The 22,455-nt window shown below is 47.1% G+C and overlaps 1 protein-coding gene across 1 annotated transcript in view; it reads right to left on the bottom strand.

Annotated features, from left to right (window-relative positions):
• The window catches only part of LOC311226719 (receptor-type tyrosine-protein phosphatase eta), a gene marked incomplete at its 3' end in the record, with an annotated part of 102,669 nt that overhangs the window by 69,167 nt on the left and 11,047 nt on the right, over positions 1-22,455 (bottom strand). The gene's annotated exons all lie outside the window — the stretch shown is intronic.

The following is a 22,455-nucleotide window of genomic DNA, read 5'->3' on the forward strand; positions in this document are numbered from 1 at the left end:
TTCATGCTGGCGGTCAATCGGTGTCTATTGGGGGAGTATGCGGGGGGGGGGCTTTGTTTACCTTTTTTGGTAAATGTGCTGTTGTGAATATTTTGAATGAAGGCGGGACTAGTTCGCTCTGGTCCGCCTCCCCTTAACATTGTGTATATGGGTTTGCTCATTCTACAGTTTTTTGTGGTTTAGTTCTTTTATTCATTTAACCCTTTCATGGTGCACACCACAGTGGAGGTTGCTGTTTGCAACCACCAATGGTGCTCCGTGTTAACATAAGTCCTTTGCTTTTGACATATTGAAACAGTGCCCCGCCCGGCCGACGCCATGGGTGGGTCGGCCTGGCGAGTGGCTGGTGGGCTGCTAAAGCCTGTACCGCCACGGTATGGAATTGGCAGCGATTAGAACTGTGTTCGAATTGCTGTTTTTTCTATAAAAAAAATTGTGTCTGGTGGCGGGGCCTTGAGGGCCAGCCGACGTCGACACATCGCGCGAGGTTGTTGACATTATTAGCTTTGACCTAGCCGCAAGCTATAACCGCTCAGGGTTCCCCTCTCCGCAGGGGATTTTGGTCTTCTGCTGGAGCGCGGGCGGTATTGTCCTAGGCCCCACACCGCCTCACACAGCGCAGCCAGAAGAAGCGAGAGCACGGCCTCGTCAGCGGCGATGACGAGGCCCTCGACAGGCGGCCACTTTTCCCCCGCCAGAGGTATCCTGGGCGTTGAATCGACAGGTGTCCACAAGGCCGACAGCCTTGGCGGCTGAGGGATCGGCCATGTTGGATGGGTTCGGCTTGAACAATAAGCCGTCACCGTCCTGCCGCGAGCAGCCCGCTCTCCGATCACTCCCTTCCCCAACACCAGCGGGAAAAGTGGGCTCTGATTGCTTCCTTTGGCTGCGGGCCGCGTGCCTTTGTTGAAGCGCGGGCGGCCCCACTTTCCGCTTCTCATGGGGACAGGGGCTGACACCCAGTTGATGGCTGAGCCTGGGTCTGTCCGTGAGAATGTTGTGCTGTCAAGCGGCTCCCACACCATAAGCTGTGTTGGTTGAGCCTGGTGTTACGTCTGTCAACTATAAGTGTTGTCAGCAGGGGGGCTCGAAACCTTTTGAGGCACACAGTGGGGGCTTCCCCGGCCTCGCCTTCGCCAGGCCAGGTATCATGTTGGTGCCTTCCACTCCTGAAAGATTGGCAGTGGTCTCGCAGGCACGCGTGATTTGGGTGGTAGTAATATCACTGCAGGGCTACGGTGTGTAGGAACCCATGGGGTCCTTACACCTTGCATGTCCGGCTGCAGAACAACTCCTCAGCATGTTCTGGAGGGGTGTTCAGTGGGGGGGCTTTTTTCACCTAGAAAGCCCCCTGTATCAAACCGGCCCTTTTCTGTCGGGGTCCCCCCTTGGGTGCGATTGCCTCATGGGTGGTGTCAGGGTCAGATGTCCCAACACGGAACGCTCTGCTCGCACGGTTCCAGGGTTGGCTACGCACAGCGGGTGGGACCGGGCCAACTATCTACAGTTCCTGGCGGACCTGCGCCACATGGCGGCGGGTGCGTTGGGAGTGTCATCACATATGACTACGGCAGTACCATATGTCGAGGTGGATGGAGAGAACGCTGAGGCGGGGCCTTGTGTTTACACAACCCCACCCGTTTTCGGGTTTGGTACAGACCCTATTATCAGGGTCTCCAGCAGTGACAGCTCTGGTCAACGAGATCCAATCTCTGTGCGGCCTGGCGAGTGGCTGGTGGGCTGCTAAACGCCTGTACCGCCACGGTATGGAATTGGCAGCGATTAGAACTGTGTTCGAATTGCTGTTTTTTCTATAAAAAAAATGGTGTCTGGTGGCGGGGCCTTGAGGGCCAGCCGACGTCGACACATCGCGCGAGGTTGTTGACGTTATTAGCTTTGACCTAGCCGCAAGCTATAACCGCTCAGGGTTCCCCTCTCCGCAGGGGATTTTGGTCTTCTGCTGGAGCGCGGGCGGTATTGTCCTAGGCCCCACACCGCCTCACACAGCGCAGCCAGAAGAAGAGAGAGCACGGCCTCGTCAGCGGCGATGACGAGGCCCTCGACAGGCGGCCACTTTTCCCCCGCCAGAGGTATCCTGGGCGTTGAATCGACAGGTGTCCACAAGGCCGACAGCCTTGGCGGCTGAGGGATCGGCCATGTTGGATGGGTTCGGCTTGAACAACAAGCCGTCACCATCCTGCCGCGAGCAGCCCGCTCTCCGATCACTCCCTTCCCCAACACCAGCGGGAAAAGTGGGCTCTGATTGCTTCCTTTGGCTGCGGGCCGCGTGCCTTCGTTGAAGCGCGGGTGGCCCCACTTTTCGCTTCTCATGGGGACAGGGGCTGACACCCAGTTGATGGCTGAGCCTGGGTCTGTCCGTGAGAATGTTGTGCTGTCAACCGGCTCCCACACCATAAGCTGTGTTGGTTGAGCCTGGTGTTACGTCTGTCAACTATAAGTGTTGTCAGCAGGGGGGCTCGAAACCTTTTGAGGCACACAGTGCGGGCTTCCCCGGCCTCGCCTTCGCCAGGCCAGGTATCATGTTGGTGCCTTCCACTCCTGAAAGATTGGCAGTGGTCTCGCAGGCACGCGTGATTTGGGTGGTAGTAATATCACTGCAGGGCTACGGTGTGTAGGAACCCATGGGGTCCTTACACCTTGCATGTCCGGCTGCAGAACAACTCCTCAGCATGTTCTGGAGGGGTGTTCAGTGGGGGGGCTTTTTTCACCTAGAAAGCCCCCTGTATCAAACCGGCCCTTTTCTGTCGGGGTCCCCCCTTGGGTGCGATTGCCTCATGGGTGGTGTCAGGGTCAGATGTCCCAACACGGAACGCTCTGCTCGCACGGTTCCAGGGTTGGCTACGCACAGCGGGTGGGACCGGGCCAACTATCTACAGTTCCTGGCAGACCTGCGCCACATGGCGGCGGGTGCGTTGGGAGTGTCATCACATATGACTACGGCAGTACCATATGTCGAGGTGGATGGAGAGAACGCTGAGGCGGGGACTTGTGTTTACACAACCCCACCCGTTTTCGGGTTTGGTACAGACCCTATTATCAGGGTCTCCAGCAGTGACAGCTCTGGTCAACGAGATCCAATCTCTGTGGACGAAGCAAGCCATCGTCGTGGCGTTCTCCTCCCGGTGTTCTCTGGTGTGAGAAATCGGGAGGGGGGGGTGTCAGACCCAGGCTGGACCTGTCCCATGGGAAGGTTCAGCATTTTTTGGATTGTATCCTACCTGTTGAACACTGTCAGGTGGGGGTCTGGTTCTCCTCCATAGACCTGTAGGATGCGTATGCGCATCTCCGATCTTCCATCCTAGGGCTTACCTACGCTTCCTTTGCAGGGTTAGCGTATGAGTACCAGAGGCTGCCGTTTGGTTTTCTCTGGCTCCCCGCATCTTCACCAAGTGCGTGGAGGCTGCACTGGGGCCTCTGTGTCGTCAGGGGTTACGGAGTGTATTCTGCCCTGACGACGTTCTGGTCCTTCGCGGTCAAGGTGGATCGTTAGGTCTCGTACCAGGCAGGTCCCTACCAGCCTGGGGTTTGCTGTAGACTGGAAGTAGAGTACTCCTCTTCCCAGTCAACGGTTGGAGGGCTATGGGCATCCCTCTCAGAGCGTGTTGTCAACACGCTCGGGAGGTTCCGTCCTAGGACGGTTACGGCGCTGTCTCACGTCACGTTTTTCACCGACGCCTCCCTCGCTGGTGACGCGTCGGGCCAACGCAGTAGGGGGCAGCTGGCAAACCATGCTGCCCGGTCTGCGCTACGTTCAATGTGTTGGTTTTGAAAGCGGTCCTTCTGGTCCTCAAACGGTGTTGATCAGGACGGACAATGCGACGTCAGTGTCGTATATCGACAGACAGGGAGGAGTACGCTCCCCCCATCTGCACCAGGCGGCGGGCGGCTGGCTATGGGCGTCCTCCATCTGCGCGGCCTGAGGGCTCCCCACATCCCCGGCAGGGAGAATGTGGGTACAGGTCGCGGGGCGGTCCTCATCCTGACGGGTGGGGATTACGTCCGGACATAACCAGGCAGGTCTGGGACCGATGCCGTGCCGCCTGGGATTCTTCCCCATACATCTGTTAGGTCAGTTGTTGGGACAGGTATGTTGAGGGGTGCAGGTTCTTGATCCTGATGGTGTTACCATCCGGAATGCGCATGCTCCCTCCACTGTCGCGCTTTACGCGGGCAGATGACGTATGTTCCAAGTGTGGTGTAAGGCGGGGGGCCGGGACCCAGTCTCCTGCCCCCTGGATGCTGTCCTTAGTTACCTCCAGTCTCTCCTTGATAGACTGTCGGCTTCGACGGTGAGGGTATATGCAGCAGCTATATCCTCCTATCATAAGGGATTTGAGGGGATGTCTTGTTCAGCCACCCTCTTTTTTTTTTTTAAACTTACATTTTTATTAACATTTATAGACAAACAACACTTACACAAAAATGGATCCCATAACACAATATGAAAGAATGCAGTGAACATAAATGGTTACATGAATAGCATTGTTGGTTATATGTTTCCACTACAGTTGTTTGTCCAGGCACTTAATACAAAGACTGATTGTATACCGCCCTTGAACAGGTATAGACAAATTTAATACCTACTCAAAAGGATTAGATACTGACTAAGGCAAATATGTATGGTATGGGTCCAGTGACCCTCCTTGAATTTCTTTCTTCTCTTATCCTTCGCCCTTTCTATTTGTTTCATACTAAATTTCTCTTTGCTTTTTGATTCACCCATTTACAGACCACATCTTCCTTGATTATTAATACAACATTGTTAAACAGACATAAATAATAAAGTACAAAAAATGTAATACAATTGTAATACCCAAAAAAAAGAAAAAGAAAATCAGAAAATACTAACTAAGTCAAAAGTGTGTGACATGGGTTCAGAGACCCTCCTTGAACCTCTTTCCTCCTTTACCCTTCGTCCTCTTGTGATGCATTTGGTTCTTCCTCTGTGATGTCGTTTTCGTTCCCCTTGTAATCCTCCCACTTTCCCCATCTTTCTCCAAATTTCTCTTCCTGTAACCTCAGCATGTGTGTTATCCTCTCCATATCCTGTATCTCCTCCACTATTCCTACCCATTGTGCTATTGTCGGTGGATCTTCTTTGTACCACAGTCTTGTTATTGCTTTTCTGGCCGCTATCAACATTATCTTTATTAAATATTTGTCCCCCCCTTGTATTCCCTCGTGTGTCAGGTCTCCTAAGTAAAGCACCAGTCCTGTTTGTGGTAACCCGTATCCTAATATTCTGATCATTGCCTCCCCTATCTCCTCCCAATATCCCTTCAGCTTCTGACATCCCCAGAATATGTGCGTGTGATTTGCCCCCTCCTTCCCACACATCCTCCAGCATGCTCTTTGTGTTGGTGCATATTTTCCCTTCAGCTCTGGGGTTATAAAGAATCTGATTATGTTTTTCCATCCAAACTCTTTCCATATCCTCGATCCTGTTGTTGAATGTTGCACCTCGCATATGTTCCCCCATTCCTTCCCTGTTATTCCTATCTCTAGTTCTCTCTCCCATTTCTCCCTTATATAATCGGTCGTGTGTCCCTTGCTGGTCATTATAGCCCGGTACAGTGCTGATATTACCCTTCCTTTCCCTCCTTCGTATGCCCTTACTATCACCCTAATTATTCCATTCTGTTCTTCTTCCTTGTCCCCTCTTATTTCTTTATTATAGTAATCTCTAATCTGTAGATATCTGAAGTGGTCCTTGTTTTCTAGTCCAAATTTCTCCTTTAATTTTTGTAGTGCTTGCATTTCCCCCTTCTCTATCATTTTGCATATCGCTGTTGCCCCCCCCCCCCCCCTCTCCCACCTTCTGAATCCATGGTCCAGCCTCCCTGGTTTGAATCTCTTGTCATGTGCTATCCATCTCAGAACCCCTGACTGCTTCTCTAATTTGTGTGTTTTTACTACTCTGTTCCATATGGTCAAGGTGCATTTGGTGATAGTAGGGCTGGGCGATATGACCAAAAACGTTATCGCGATAAAATTATAAAATTATTTTCATATAATTCGATATCGATAATTATCGTCGATATAATGTCCGTCAAGTTTAATTAACTTCTTATGCTGCTGCGAATGTCTCAAGTCGAGTTGATGTCGTCATCAGTCCGCGCACGTTAGTAGTTAGCCGACAAGCGGAGTATCTCATGACAATAAATATGACACTAAAATACTCTCTTCCACCACAATATATTGAAACAAACTGTATACCCCACACTACTATAAACGTGGCCTCAGAATTCAAAACACACACATACTCGGCACGTAAATATATAAAACATCGCCGTGCAAGCTAATTAGCCTAGCAAGCCTGTAGTATCTAAGCGGTGTATTCCATGACACAATGTGCTAAATATGACACTAAAATACTCTCTTCCGCCACCATATATTGAAACGACGTCCACTGTATACCCCCACTACTATAAACGTGGCCTCAGAATTCACGCCACACACATACTCGGCACGTAAATATATAAAACATCGCCGTGCAAGCTAATTAGCCTAGCAAGCCTTGTTGTTGAGTGAGTCCTACCTCCTTCCGGGTCTATTTCGCTCTCGGCCATCTCCTTCACTGATTGGTTGTTAGCTGTTGTGCGTAAACACGTCATCACGTAACGTTGGTTGTTGTTAGTGAGTGTGCTGAGCCGAGGCTGAACGGAGCCAAGCTTGGAAAATCGATATATCGAAACTTTGCGACCATGTTTCATGTTTATTTCGAGGAAATAATTTATCGCGATAGTTATCGTTATCGTTTTATCGCCCAGCCCTAGGTGATAGGATCTAACAGTCCCTCTTTTTCTTTGAACAGTTCTCTATCTCCCACCAGAGCTTGTACCTTGTATCCCTCCCCTTCTTTTTCAATGTCTTTCCATCTTGCCTCATACTTGTCGTTACACCAGCACGTCACTGCTCTCAGTTGCGCTGCATAATAATAATCTTGTAGGCTGGGTACTGCCATCCCTCCCTCTTCCTTTGGTAGTTGTAGTGTTTTATATCTGACCCGTGGTCTTCTCCCCGCCCATATGAACCTCGATATCAGTCTGTCCCACTCCCTGAATTGATTCTGTGGTATTTGTATCGGTAGTGACTGGAACAGGTACAGTAACCTTGATAGTATGTTCATTTTAATGACCTCTATTCTTGAATTGAAGTCCAAGGGCATTACTGTCCATCTCTCTAAGTCTCTCTTGATGTTCTGATTTATCTGTGTATAGTTTGCCTCAAACAGTTTCCCCACCCCTCTCGTGATGTTCACCCCTAAGTATTTAATCTTGTCCATGTCCCATCTTATCCCATACTGTTCCCTAATTTCCGTCGTTGGGGTATAGTTCCATGCTAAGGTCTGTGTCTTTGTCACGTTTAGTTTGTATCCTGAGTAGTGGCCATATTCCTTCAGTAGATCCATCAGTGCCGGGAAGCTCTTGTCTGGTTGTCTCATGTATACTATCACGTCGTCCGCAAATAGACCTAGTTTATATTCCGTTCCCTTTATCCTTACTCCCTTGATGTCCTCGGTCTGTCTGATCAGTTGCGCCAGTGGTTCTATGAAAACGGCGAAGAGCGTTGGTGAGAGACAACATCCCTGTCTGGTAGCCCTCTCTAATCTGATTCTATCCGTCAGGCTGCCATTCACCTTAACCCTCGCTGTCGGTTCTTGATATAGCGCCTTGATCATCTTCATCGCCCTCCCGTTCAGTCCGAACCTCATCAATGTTTTATATAAAAATGTCCAGCTCACACTGTCGAATGCTTTTTCTGCATCTAGGCTAATCAGTACCGCGCTACCACCTTGTTTTTGTATCTCCTCTACTATGTGTAATGTCTTTCTCACGTTGTCCTGTGTCTGTCTCCCTTTAATAAATCCAGTTTGATCTTCATCTATAATGTCTGGCATAAACGTCTCAAATCTCTTTGATATTATCGATGTATACATCTTGTAATCCACGTTGAGTATGGACACAGGTCTGAAACGAATACATAATTCTCTATCCTTCCCTTCCTTCGGTATCGTGGTGATTATGGCTTCCTTCCACGAGGGGGGGCATTTTGCCCTCTTCCATCGTGTGTCTGAACGCCGCCCCTAACATGGGTGCTAATTCCGTTCTAAATGTCTTGTAGAATTCCGATGGGAATCCGTCGCTCCCCGGAGATTTGTTGTTTTTAGCTCTACTAATTGCCTCTTCCAGTTCTCGTTCCGTAATTATTTTATTTAATTCTTCATTCTGTTCTTTCCCTATCGATGGTAACTCTAGCTTATCCAGATATGCTTCTATTTCCTCTTCTCCCGCTGCTTTTGGCTGTGTGTATAGTCTCTCATAGTATTCTCTAAATGTCCTCTCTATTTCAGCTGGGTCTCTCAATATTTCATTAGTCTTTGTATCCCTTATTGTGTGTATCGTGTTCAACTTCTGTTGCGTCCTAATTCTCCTAGCCAACAGTCTGGTCGCTTTTGGTCCCCCTTCATAGTACGTTTGTTTCATGAACCTCGCTTTCTTTTCTATTTCCCTCAATAATTCCCTATTTATCCTGGCCTTTACTTCTTTGATTTCTCCGAGCGTTTCCTGTTCTTTTGATATCTGGTGTCTCCCCTCTAGCTTCTTCAGCTTCCCTATCAGATTGTGATATGTCTCCGTTCTGGCCTTCTTCAGCATTGCTGTCTTCTCCATCAATTTCCCCCTTATCACCACCTTCAGTGTGTCCCATAGAATGTTCGGATCTACCGCCCCGTTGTCATTTTCTTCCTTATACTTGGCTATCTCCTCCTTGATCTGACTCACCACCCCCTTGTTATTTAATATTCCTACATTTAGTCTCCAGATCGTGTTCCTCCGTCTCCCTTCTAGATCTACTGTCAGATATATGGCACTGTGATCCGATATGTCCGCTACTCCTATTCTGCTCTCCCGTACCCTGTAACTGTCCCCCGTCGTCATCAAAAAGTAGTCTAGTCGATATGTCACGTGCGGGTGTGAGTAATGTGTGTATTCCCTGTCCATGGCGTGCATCCCCCTCCAAACATCTATAATTCCCATTTCCGTCATCTGAATATTCATATATCTACTGATTTGTGTCCGTCCTTTTCCAGTACTCGTGGTGTCTAGGTCGTGATTCAGTACTACATTAAAATATCCCGCGCATATCAATATCCCTTCTAGTTCCATCACTATCATATCAAAAATGGTCTCGTATAAATCCCTCTCACTCTCTGGGGGTGCATAAACATTCACTAACGTAACCATTTGGCCCTCCATTTTCCCCTTCACCAGAACAAATCTTCCCTCCTTGTCTCTTACTTCCTTGATCAATTCAAATTTGACTGTGTTTTTGATTAACGTGATTACTCCTCTCCTCAGGTTCCGTTTAAAGGAACTATAGTATGCATTTTCATATCCAAATCTCTTCAGTTTCTCATGATCCTGTGCTACCAAATGTGTCTCCTGCAAAAAAATCACTTCCATCTCACTTTTTTTACACTTCAACATCACTTTGACCCTCTTTATCGTATTATTCATTCCATTAACGTTTAACGACATCATTTGTATACCTTTAACCTTTGTCATCTTTCTTCTTCTTTCGTCTATCAGTCCCCCCCATGTCACAGTCATTCCCCCCTCCGGTTGTAGCCTCCGCTCTCTTCACCGAATACATATAATGATTAACATAAATAAAAAACATAAACTTTACATAAAGTGCTCCCAAGGTGTTCGGGGGGTCCCTGTGTCCCCCCCTGTGTCCCCCCCTGTCCCCTGCTGGTGGGTGAGGGGTAATTGCTCTCCTAGCGAGAGGCCCCCTCCTGACGGCTTGGTGGTTTGAAACCCTTACCCCCAACCGCTCGTCATATTTGTCCAGCCTTCTTACTGTTTTTATTGCTGTCGAGCTCCTGGTCAAAAGCGCTCTGTCCTTCATTCTGATCAAAGACCCCCATTTCCTAGGTCCCTCTCAGTGTGGCTCATATGTTCCAATGTCCCTCCTTCCTCCCAAACACATGTGTGGTGTCTTCTGTGTACCCCTTTCACTTTCTTTTCCTCCCCTCTATTTTCTATGTTATGTCCATTTATCCCCTTAATCCCTTCCAACTGTGTTACTCACAGCGTGTGTCTATGTATTTGTTTCAATATGTTCTGTGTTCCGTCTATTTTACCTAATTATATTTCCATTTATTTCCTCCATCAGCATGTGTATTATGTGTCCATGTATACGTTATGTTCGTTCCTATATCCTGCCTCTACCTGGGAATGTGTGTTTATGTATATGTTATTTCAGTTTCTATATTTTGTCTCTATTTGGATAGTTTTTTCAATCTCTTGTGCGTGTACTCATCCGTTCGTCTCCTCCCGCCTCCTCTCCTCTCCTTCTCCGTCTCTGGCCTCCTCGTCTGTCTCCGCCTTCGGTCTGTCACGTCTCACCTCGGCCTTCTCCTCTCTCCTCCCTCCTCTCCCGGTTTCGATCTCCTACTCTGGTCCATCTGCGTGCTTTCTCGAATCTCTGCCGCAGGCTCAGCGTCTGGCCCTCCTGTCCCCTTCCTTCTCCGTCCTCCGCCATCTGCATCCCCCGTCGCCTCATCTCCTCCGCCGCCTCCCACGCCGTCGCGTACGTCACCGTCCCTTCCTTCCAGTGAATCCTTAGCGAGGTCATGGGTGATTGGAATTTCATTCCGTTTTCTTTCAGAATTCTCTTCAGTCACGCGTAGGACCTGCGTGTTATTGCTGTCGAGTAATCGTGATCAAACGACAGTCTTTTCCCCTCGATTTCTATCTTCTTGGTCCACGCGGTTCTGAGTATCAATTCCTTAATCTCAAATCTCAGAAAGTTAATAATCACCGCCCTCGGAGGTCTGTCCGGTTTCGGTCTCGGAGCCAACGCCCTGTGGGCCCTCTGTATCTCCATTTTTTCCAGTCCCGTCTCCTCCAGTTGTTCCTTGATAAGCTTTTTCACATATTGGGTCACCGATTCCCCGTCGACTCCTTCTTTCAATCCCCATATTCTGATGTTATTTCTCCGTGACCTCCCCTCCATGTCCGATAGCTTTGTCTCCATCTGTTCTTGTTGTTGAATCGCACATGTTAATACCTCGTGTATCTCTGTGTTCCATTCCTCCGCTTGCGCCGTTCTTGTCTGTAACTCGGTTATGTTTCTGTCCTGTTCCGCCATCTTCTCATCCACCCTTTTGAGTTCTGTATTAATTTCACCTCTGAAGTCCTCCTGTTCCTTCCTCAATTCCTCCCGTAACTTCCCTATATCGTTCCTTATCGTGTCCGCGTTCAGTTTTATCGTCGCTGTTATGGTCTCCAATATCCCGGCCTGCATGACCACGGCCCATCCTGGCATTCCCGTGCTTGTCCCAGCCGATCCCCCTCCTTCCTCCGCCTGACCCTTCTCGGTCTCGTTTCGGGTGCTCTGTTCCATCAAACTCTCCTCTTCCCGTGAGTCCTCCATTTCTCTCTCCTTCACAATTGTTTTTTCCTCCTTCCTTCTCGTTTGCATTTTCATTTTAATCACTTTTCGGGTCCTTTTTATCCGTTTTTTCACTCTTTTGACCAGGAGCTCCACCGCATGCGTGTTACCCTTCCGCTCTCATACCGGAAGCCTTCAGCCACCCTCTTGTGAAGCGTTTCCTGCTTGGCGCTCGACGCGTTAAGCCGGTGCAACGCTCCTTGGCTCCGACTTGGGATCTTCAATTGGTCCTCGGTCGGTTGTCCTTGGCCCCGTTTGAGCCGCTCGAGCAGGCGCTGTTGGAACAGCTGTCGTTCAAGACCGCGTTCTTGCTGGCCGTCACCTCCGCTGAACGCGTGGGTGTGCTTTGCTCGGTACGTCCAGAGTGCCTGTCTTTCGTCCGATTGCGGTGCCACTCTGCGGCCTAATCCTGCCTTCGTGCCTGTAAATATCCGGAGTTCTTCCGCTCCAGGGATATTGTGGTTCAGGCGTTTCATCCGCCTCCTCACGGTAGTGAGTTAGATGCGGGCCTTCACCTGTCATGTCCGGTCCGTGCTTTGGGAATTACCTCAGCCGTACTCAGGACCTCGGGGTCACCGTTCAGCTTTGTCTGTCACGGTGGTTCTCATGCCGGTAAGGCACTATCGAACAATGCCTGTCCCATTGGTTGTGCGAGGGCATTGCCCTCTGCTACACGTTGGCTGGGCAGGATCCCCCTGGGGGCGTCAGGGCGCACTCCACTCGTGGGGTGGCTGCCTCTGCCGCTCTCCTGGGTGGGGCTTCGGTGGAGGATCATGGTCCTCCCCGGGCCCCTTTGTAAGGTTTTACCTCATGGACATGACCGGGGGTTCTGTCTCCCAGGCGGTTCTGGGGTCTGTGGCCTTTCCTGCTTCCCGTCCTTTGGTAGGGTAGCAGGAGTGTGTGGGTATGGGCCACAGTGTGTTAGGTCACACGTGGTTCCGCCTGTGCTGTGTGTTCAAGGGGTTCTAGTTCCCTCTTGCTCGCACTCAGGTGGAGTTGACTGCGCCCCCCCTTCATTAGGAAGGATGGGGTGACAGGGCTCCCCGAACCCCTTGATGTGGGCTTACGGGTCCTCAGGGGGTACATCTGTCGGGTCTCGCGTCCGCTCTAACCCATATCTCAATAGGCTTAAGCCAGATACGAAATATAACGATAGGTTATGTATATAACCTAGTTATATGAGTACTGGCTGAGCGTCCCGCTCTTAAGCGGCCCTGAGTTCCCTTTTGAGGGATCTTTTACTGGAACGGGATTTTGGCGAGGAAGGGTGTGTTGGTGACCATGGCCATGGTCTTATAGGCTACGCCTCCATAGAGGCGGGACCCGGTCAGGTGTGGGTGTACAAGTTGTTTTCGTGGTGGAGTACAGTAGGTACAGGAGATAAGGGGTATCTCAATAGGCTTAAGAGCGGGACGCTCAGCCAGTACTCATATAACCTATCGTAAATGCTATGGCGATTATTTTAATCGCCGTTGACGCTGGAACACGTCATTCCCCGCCATGCTTATTCTGCCGATGACGCTGGACAGCGTCTTTGATATCAATATTTCAAAAATCTGTGATCGAAATCATATTTCTCCCCCGGAGACATTATATGTACTGGTGAGCCCCTGTCAACGCTCTAACGGTTCAAGAGCGCCATCTGGTGGCCGATCGGCGGATCGCCCAGGGAAGAAACAGGGAAGTGGAAGCTGGTGCTCATTTCAATTTGGTCCGATCACTCGCTATAGGTCCCGGGACTCGAGCTCGACACAATGGATATCGATCCGTTGCCAATAACTCGATAAACAACATGATTTGGACGTATATACTATTATACAACCTGGAAATGGATCGGTTATTTCTACATCCCATAATAGAAAAACTTCTGTTCCACGCTCATCTCCCAACGGCGAGAGGAAGCTACGGTGAGTTTCAGCATTATTTTGTAATGTCTTCTATACTAACTGCTCTAATGATCATATCACCCACACTAGATGAATGATATAACGTTGCCCACGGAATTATAAACGACCCCCCGCCCATCCGGTCAACATCAGATCATACGTAGTAACTTCTAGAAGTACGTGCAGTTGAATTTTTTTTTATCTCGCGCCGATTGCTATCAAACTGTATACAATCATCAATATAATGCATTTGGGGCTATAAATCACGTTCTGGAGAAAGCTGCAGAAAACGATAAAAACATACTTATACTTTAGACCGTATTTTAGTATGAATATGTGAATGAAAAAGTATAACGTTGCTACACCCTGAACAATAGATATAGGACTTTGAATGGGCCATGGTAATGTCAATTTAGCAATACAATTTAAAAAGTTATAGCCCTGCAAAGAAGGGGAACTTCTCCATGTTAAATAGGGCTGGCGAGGGATGGTAAATTATGAATTTAACCCCGGCGATCAAAGTGTTAAGCTTCCCCAAAAATGTTTATTATTTTTTTTTACCCGTTGACTCATCCATAGTTTACAATAATAAGAAAATCATTATTTTTCATCTCTGTGTTATAATAATTTTCCAATAAGAGTGGCGTGGCTGCCGGCTGAATCTATCTCCCCTCCTGGAGAAATTAACCGAGCAAGCGAAACTGCGCCCCCTCTCTATATCTTACACTGCAGGCAGGTACATACGCCTCTCTGGTAGCATTATTTTGATTGATTGAAGCCAACTCGACTTTGGCATCCCTTGACACATTTAAAAAAAATAATTAGCCAATAAGATTCAAGCTTAATTCAAATGTGGATGGTCTTTGCACATCAAAACGCCCACCAGGGGGATGCCAGATGAGATTTGGCTTCAGACCAATCAAATCACATTAGAAGCTAAACATCATCATAGCCTTCATTCTAGCCAGTTGAACAATGGAAGGTGACTGAGATCTAGAGTATCTGATAGTGAATGATTTCACGAAATTACAATTTGAACAACAATTACAAATTAAAGAAAATGGAAGGCCGATTGATTGATAATTTTTTTGATTGATTGATTGACAACTTTGATTGATTGAAAACAGATTGCAGAATGGGTACAGTACAGTACAGCTCAATACATACAATTGTTAAGGGGATGCAGACCAGAGAAAGACTTTCGTCTTGTTTACATCAGGGTCCCCCATTTTCAATTCATCATAACATATATGACATACACGACATACAGATAGACAGTACTGCTACATCTATACATTTATGACATACCAGATTTGCAAATACAGTACTGTTTGTGATACAAAAATAGTCCAGAAAAGAGAGTATATACATTTGACGTAGAAACTGTACATTGGAGGAGGTTGGGTAGGTGGGGTGGGGTAGGGTGGGTGGATGTGGTGGGGACTGTATATTGGAGGTGGTTGGGTGGGTGGGGTGCGGGGGAGGGGTTGGGTAGGAGGGGTGGGTGGGGGACACTGTACAACTGTACAAGCAAAACTGTACATTGGAATATTGCCAAAACCATACTTCGTCATTTACTGTACATTGGAGGGGGTTGGGTTGGGACATTTACAGGGGCCAGTTTCGAATAGCAGTCTCCTGTAGGTGTTCTTTGAGAGTGGTTTTGAAAGTGGGTAGTGATTCACATTCCTTTACAGCTTTGGGTAGGGTGTTCCACATTGATGTGGCATAATTGCGAAACGTGTTTAGTCCCTTGTTTGAGCCGAATCTGGGTTTAACATGATTTGTGGAGCTCCCTCTGGTGTTGTGATTGTGGTATTCACTGACCTTTGGGAAGTATTTTGACATGTACATGGGTACCTTGGTCGTGTAGTGTATCTTGTAGACCAGGCCCATTGCAAGTTGCTGTACTCTGTCGTCTACTCTAAGCCATCCTAGGTTGTCAAAGTGGGCAGGGGTGAGGTGGGTTCTAGGAGTAAGGTCAAGCAGTAGTCTGACCAGTTTGTTTTGAGATAATTTAATAATAATTTTGTTTTTAGCGCCTTTGAGGTGCTTTGGTACCATGAGGTGCAAGCATAGTCGTAGTACCCTTGAATGAGTACTCCTGCCAGAGTCTTCAGGGTATTCTTGTTTACCAGAGAGGAGATCCGGTACAAGAATCGAGTATGTTGGTTGACTTTTTTTATTACATTGGATGCCATTTTGTCACAGGAAAGATTTGTCTCTAGGATGGAGCCCAGGTAGGTAATTTCATCTTTCCTTGTGACAATATTGTCACCCACTGTAACTGAGTAGACATTTTGAAGACATTTTGAAGAAGCTAATAATTGCTGTCATACTTGGGAAGGCAGGAACAGGCATTCAGAGGCCACGACGAGTCAGCAACAAGCCTCAACAGAGGACATTTTGTGGAACTAGTAAATACCTTTGCGGAGTTTGACACGTGTTCCATGGCACGTGATTTTTTTTCGTAGCCGCAGTTTGCGAAGACGCTCTCTGATTGGCTAGCCCGCGTACAGCGAAGACCCTCTCTGATTGGTAGCTCCGAAGGGCTTTGGGATAGAAATGTCCGCCTTGTTAACCCTAACCCTAACTCTAAGCATAACCCACTTCGAAAGAGGGCCAAAGCATAACCACTTCGAAGCAGAGAATATATATGTACAAGGTGGAAGAGCCCTTCGGACCTAAACCAATCAGAGAGCGTCTTCGCAAACTGTGGCTATGAAAAAGAATCACGTGCCATGGAACACCTCGTGTCCTCAATGGTGTTTACGGGTATGTCATCTACCATCCAAAATTGAATCATTCAAAGCATTGCAGATGTCATACAAAAAGAGATAGATAGTGTGCGGCTGGGTGGCGCAGCAGTCTAAGCACTCGTCACCAACGCATGAGACACCGGTATCGAATCCGGCTGTTAGCGTTGCCTCCGGCTTGGGCCGGCCGTCATACTGACTCAATTGGCAGAGTCAGCGGGAGGGGAGTCGACGGGTGGTAATCTGGTCGTTGTAAACAGCGACTCCTACAGGTCGGTCAGGGCGCCTGCACAGCAAGGACAGGAGATGTCGAGGGTAGTGTGAGCCTCCCACACGTTACACCTCGCCAATGAGAGTCCGCGCTGGCAGGTGAAAAGAAGTGGCTGGCATGTATCGGAGGGGACATGCGATAGATTCTTCAACCCTCCCTACGACCGACCAGTGGGGGGCACATGCAAGCAACGATCAAGACAGAGGAGGGGGGAATTGGCACGACTAAATTAGGATGGGAGAAAAACCATAGGCAAATCCAACCCATCAGCCAAACTTATCTGTCAGACATATGATGGGGGCAAGCTGTATGAGTGGGCAGCGAGGTGGTGTCCAGGCTCTTGTGAAAACCCATTGTCCATATGCCCTTTTTATAAATGTTTATGCCCATGAATAAAATTTGGTTTTAGCTCAGGGGGTTAGCAATATCCAAGATGCAAAGGTGTTTTTTGCAGCCGTTGACAGCTTTCACAACTTTTTTTACCCGGTCATGCAAAAGAACAGCTATGCTGAGTGAGGTTGACAACAGCATTCGGGTACCAGGTGGTTGTGCGACACGGTGTAATTTCAAATGCAGAGCGGTGCATGCTATACATGAAGGCCAAAGATCACTGAATATTGTTTTTGACAGGATCATTGCTGAGCCTGGCTGGGACAACGAGTCAACGAGTCAATCGCCAAACATCTCATCCACAATACATAATAAAATTACTTTCAAAACAAATATTAAGAGTAGGGATGCTCGATATTGGCTTTTTTACCGATACCGATATTGTCCAACTCTTAATTTCCGATACCGATATCAACCGATACCGATATATGCAGTGTTTCCCCACCCAAAAACGGAATAATTTCAGGTAATTAACATTACATATCTCTTGTTGTGGAATTAAGACAACATTATGCATACTTTTGACAATAAATAAAATCAGAATTTGTTCTTACTTGCTTGCCTGGGTAAATAAAGGTTATAGAAATGTAAAAAAAAAAAAAAAAAAAAAAAAAAAAAAAAAAAAACGATACCGATATTTTCCGATATCACATTTTAATGCCAATATCGGTAGGCCGATAATATCGGACATCCCTAATTAAGAGATATCTTGCAAACATGTCAAGTATGTAACTGTTATCTGTGTATTTTATCTTTTTTTTGTTTGACTGGAATGTTAGATTTTATAATGTGAATTTGTATATTTGTATACATTTTTTATTTGTGTTTTGTCAAGTATGTAACTGTTATCTGTGTATTTTATCTTTTTTTTGTTTGACTGGAATGTTAGATTTTATAATGTGAATTTGTATATTTGTATACATTTTTTATTTGTGTTTTGTCAAGTATGTAACTGTTATCTGTGTATTTTATCTTTTTTTTGTTTGACTGGAATGTTAGATTTTATAATGTGAATTTGTATATTTGTATACATTTTTTATTTGTGTTTTGTTTTAATTTTTTATTCGTATTTTTTGTTGTACATTTGTATTGTATTTGTTTTGTCCAGGACCCCAGGAAGACTAGAGGCTCTTTCATGTGTCTCTAATATGTGTCTCAATATTTCATATTTTCGTCATGGTTGGTATTCATATTTCACCCACAGAGTCTTGGCTGATGCTGTCTGAGCCAGCACAACTCTGCAACGCTTCAATACTGCCACCTGGTGGCCGATCGGCGAGTTGCCAAACCAGAAGTGCCCGTTGCAGCTCGGTCCGTCCCCTAATTTCGTCCGGCCACTCGTTTATCGTCCCAGGACTCAATACAGACACCGTGGATATGGATCTTTGCCATAACTCAATAATCTACATGATTTGGACGTGTATTAGTAATATACAAACCGGAAATGGATCGCATCGTTCAACATCACATAATTGGGATCTGTTTGCTCCACTCCCATCGCCCATCGCTACGAGGAGACTGACGTGAGTTTCAACGGTTTTCTTTAACATTTTCGATACAAACTGCTCTGGTCAATATATCACCCATACTACATAAATCATTTAACGTCGGTCATGGAATTATAAACGCCCCCCCCCCCCCCCCCCCCTCCGTTCACCCGCAGATGATCAGTCATGATGTTTAGGACCATGTACAGTCGACATTTTTAATATAGCATGGATTGGTATCAAACTGCATTTGATAATCTATATGCATTTATGCCTATATCTCACGTTCTATGAAATACTGCAGAAAACGATAAAAACATATTTATACTCTAGACGGTATTTTAGTATGAATATGTGAATGAAAAAGTAAAACGTTCCTACATCCTGAACGATAGATAATTGATGTTGAATGGGCCATAGTAATGTCAATTTAGCAATACAATTTAAAAAGTTATAGCCCTGCAAAGAAGGTGAACATCTCCATAGACAAATAGCGCTGGCAGAGGATGGTTTAGGATGGTCAAAGTGGTGGCAGAGAATGGGTTAATAAACATAAACGCCCAGAGCAGTGCTCTTAAACAAAAACTGAAGGAGTTTATGTTTATTTTTTTTATTGGGGTTTTCCAGACCATTTTTGGCATAACAGAACCACTGTTTCAGGCTCTACAGAGCAAGTCTCTGGATGTGAGGAATGCCTGTGTATGAGTGGAGAATACACTAAATGCTTTGAAGGCTATAAAAAGTACCACAAAGTTCCAAACGATATATGACAACACTGTCCAGACGGTAGGATATGAAGACCAAAGACGGAAAAGACATCACGGACGTCGATGGGAGAGAGATTTGCCGAAATGAAGAGCCTCTGCTTTTTCCATCTTCTGGACCACAGCCTATTCCCCACATACTTCCAGGAGTTTCCTGCCGGCGATTTCACACAGTTGCTCCACGTCTACCCTTTTTTTGACGACCAGAGGTTACAGGTTGTCTATGCTGATGTCTCCTTCCACAAACCACCAGGTGAGCTGCTGAATCACTGAAGTGCACTACAAATACAATGTATTATTATTATTAACTCACGGGTGTAGAAGGTCACATTCTCTGCATTCAGGTCTCTTTCACACTTGATGGGGAAAACCTGCACCAGGTAGAGGGTGCCCGGAATCAGGCCGACGAGGTCAGAGGTCAAATCACTCGCACCCCAGGTTTGGGTCAGGTCGTCCTTTTTTACTTTTTCCCGGCCACTTCGCACTTCTACCCGGTAACCGCTGATGTCGCCGGGGCCCGGTAGCCAATGCAGAATGCTGCCATTGACGGTCACGTCGGTCACACTGGCGCTGGCGTAGAAACGGTCTGTGATTGGAGGAAATAGGTTCACTTTTTTTTTTTTCAAATTTCTTTTGGGCTTTCTGTATTTTTCACCCATCCCAATTTAGTCGTTATGCCAATTCCCTTCTTGGTCATTGCGCGCATTGCCCCACTGTCAGCCTGGAGGCGTCTATACTTTTTACAACGGAGCTCGGTTTCCGGGTTCCTCCGATTGGCCACGACGCACACGTGACCTCCGCTAGCACGCCCCCTTCCTGCCGCGCGCTGCGCTCGCCAAGCTCCTGCCGCGCCGCGCTCCCAGCTTCCTCAATTAAATGGAAATCGCTACTTTACATCAGGGTGAACGCTGGCTGTTGGTAACACCACCCACTTCAATGACAGGCTCTCACATTTGCGAATGCATAAACTATTAAAAAAATATACCATTAACTGGAATATGTTGTTTCTTTACACATATGTTGGATTATGTAATTGGTTTGTCATGACAAACCAATAAAATCGCTACTTTACATCAGGCTGAATGCTGTTATGCTGCCACCACCCACTTCAATGACAGAGCTCGGCGCATTACATCAGGCTGAATGCTGTTATGCTGCCACCACCCACTTCAATGACAGAGCTTGGCGCATTACATCAGGCTGAATGCTGTTATGCTGCCACCACCCACTTCAATGACAGAGCTCGGCACATTACATCAGGCTGAATGCTGTTATGCTGCCACCACCCACTTCAATGACAGAGCTCGGCGCATTACATCAGGCTGAACGCAGTTATGCTGCCACCACCCACTTCAATGACAGAGCTCGGCGCGGCAGGAGCTCGGCGCTTGAGGAAGCTGGCGAGCGCGGCGCGCGGCAGGAAGGGGGCGTGCTAGCGGAGGTCACATGGGCGTCGTGGCCAATCGGAGGAACCCGGAAACCGAGCTCCATTGTAGAAAGTATAGACGCAGCCTGGAGAGGGTGTAGAACTACCACATGCCTCCTCCGATACATGTGGAGTCGCCAGCCGCTTCTTTTCACCTGACAGCGAGGACTCTCACTGGGGGAACGTAACGTGTGCGGAGGTTCACGCTATTTCCCCCTGATCCCCTCCCTGCTGAACAGGCGCCCCGACTGACCAGTAGGAGTCGCAGTTTACAACGACCAGGACACATACCCCACTGGCTTCCCACCCGCTAACACTGCCAATTGTAGAAGTGGAAGAGTGCATGATAGTAGAAGACAATATCTTTCATTTCAGATATTGATTGAAGAAGTGTGTTTTTAGTCGGGTTTCGGCTGTCCTAACTGTGGTGGGGTAGTATTTTACAAATTAGAGTTTATTTTTATTTGATGAATGTGGGCACTGATTAACTAACGAAAATGAACTAAATGGGTTTTATTTCGTTAAAAAAACTGGTTAATACGCCGGTGGGAAAGTAATGTACTCTGTGGAGCCTGAACACAGAGTAACACCGGTAAACATCGACTACCATGGCAACTTCATACTGGATACCCAGCTCCTCTCTAAGTTAGCCACAAAACGACTTTGGGTTCCTGAGAAGCGCTGTACAAATAAAATGTATTATTATTATTATGAGGTTAACAGGGCCGCAACAAGCACTTAGGCATACTCAAAAAGCACTTAGGCATAATCAAAAAGCACTTGGCCATACTAAAAAAGAACTTAGGCATACTCAAAAAGAACATAGGCATACTCAAAAAGAACATAGGCAATACTAAAAAAGAACGTAGGCATACTCAAAAAGAACGTAGGCATACTCAAAAAGAACGTAGGCAATACTAAAAAAGAACGTAGGCATACTCAAAAAGGCATGCTTTCCGTTGGGTGCACTGTGTGGTAGGTTTCAGTTTGTATGGAAGAGGTTGACAAGATGAAGCTGCTCATATCCACTATGACGAACAGTAAGGATCGCGGTGAGATAGGACTCTACCGATGAACAGTAAGGATTGTGGTGAGATAGGACTCTACCGATGGACAGTAAGGGATCGTGGTCAGATAGGACTCTACTGATGGACAGTAAGGGATAGTGGTGAGATAGGACTCTACTGATGGACAGTAAGGGATAGTGGTGAGATAGAACTCTACTGATGGACAGTAAGGATCGTGGTGAGATAGGACTCTACCGATGAACAGTAAGGATTGTGGTGAGATAGGACTCTACCGATGGACAGTAAGGGATCGTGGTCAGATAGGACTCTACTGATGGACAGTAAGGGATAGTGGTGAGATAGGACTCTACTGATGGACAGTAAGGGATAGTGGTGAGATAGAACTCTACTGATGGACAGTAAGGATCGTGGTGAGATAGGACTCTACCTATGGACAGTAAGGGATTGTGGTGAGATAGGACTCTACCGATGAACAGTAAGGGATTGTGGTCAGATAGGACTCTACCGATGAACAGTAAGGGATCATGGTCAGATAGGACTCTACCGATGAACAGTAAGGATTGTGGTGAGATAGGACTCTACTGATGGACAGCAAGGATTGTGGTGAGATAGGACTCTACCGATGGACAGTAAGGATCGTGGTGAGATAGGACTCATCATTGGGAAGCAGGAAATGGAGCTATGGTTGCAAAATTCTGAATTCTACATTCACACTGCAAATTATTAGTGCTCAACTCTGATTTATTTCCCAGATCTGATTTGTTTTGGTTTAGCTGTTTTACATTTTTTATTTAAATGGGGCCAAGATAAGATTCCAGTGTGAACCGGTCACGCTCCTGAACTGACCCGCATGCGCAAATTAACAATAAAGAAGATGGATGTAAAAAACAATTGTGACAAATGTCAATCTAGAGAGACATAAAAGTCGCATAAAAGTAGCATGACTGTTCAGACTGAGGTCGCATT

This window comes from Notolepis coatsorum (genome assembly GCF_963971535.1).
Source record: "Notolepis coatsorum genome assembly, chromosome: 4".
NCBI classification, from domain to species: domain Eukaryota; kingdom Metazoa; phylum Chordata; class Actinopteri; order Aulopiformes; family Paralepididae; genus Notolepis; species Notolepis coatsorum.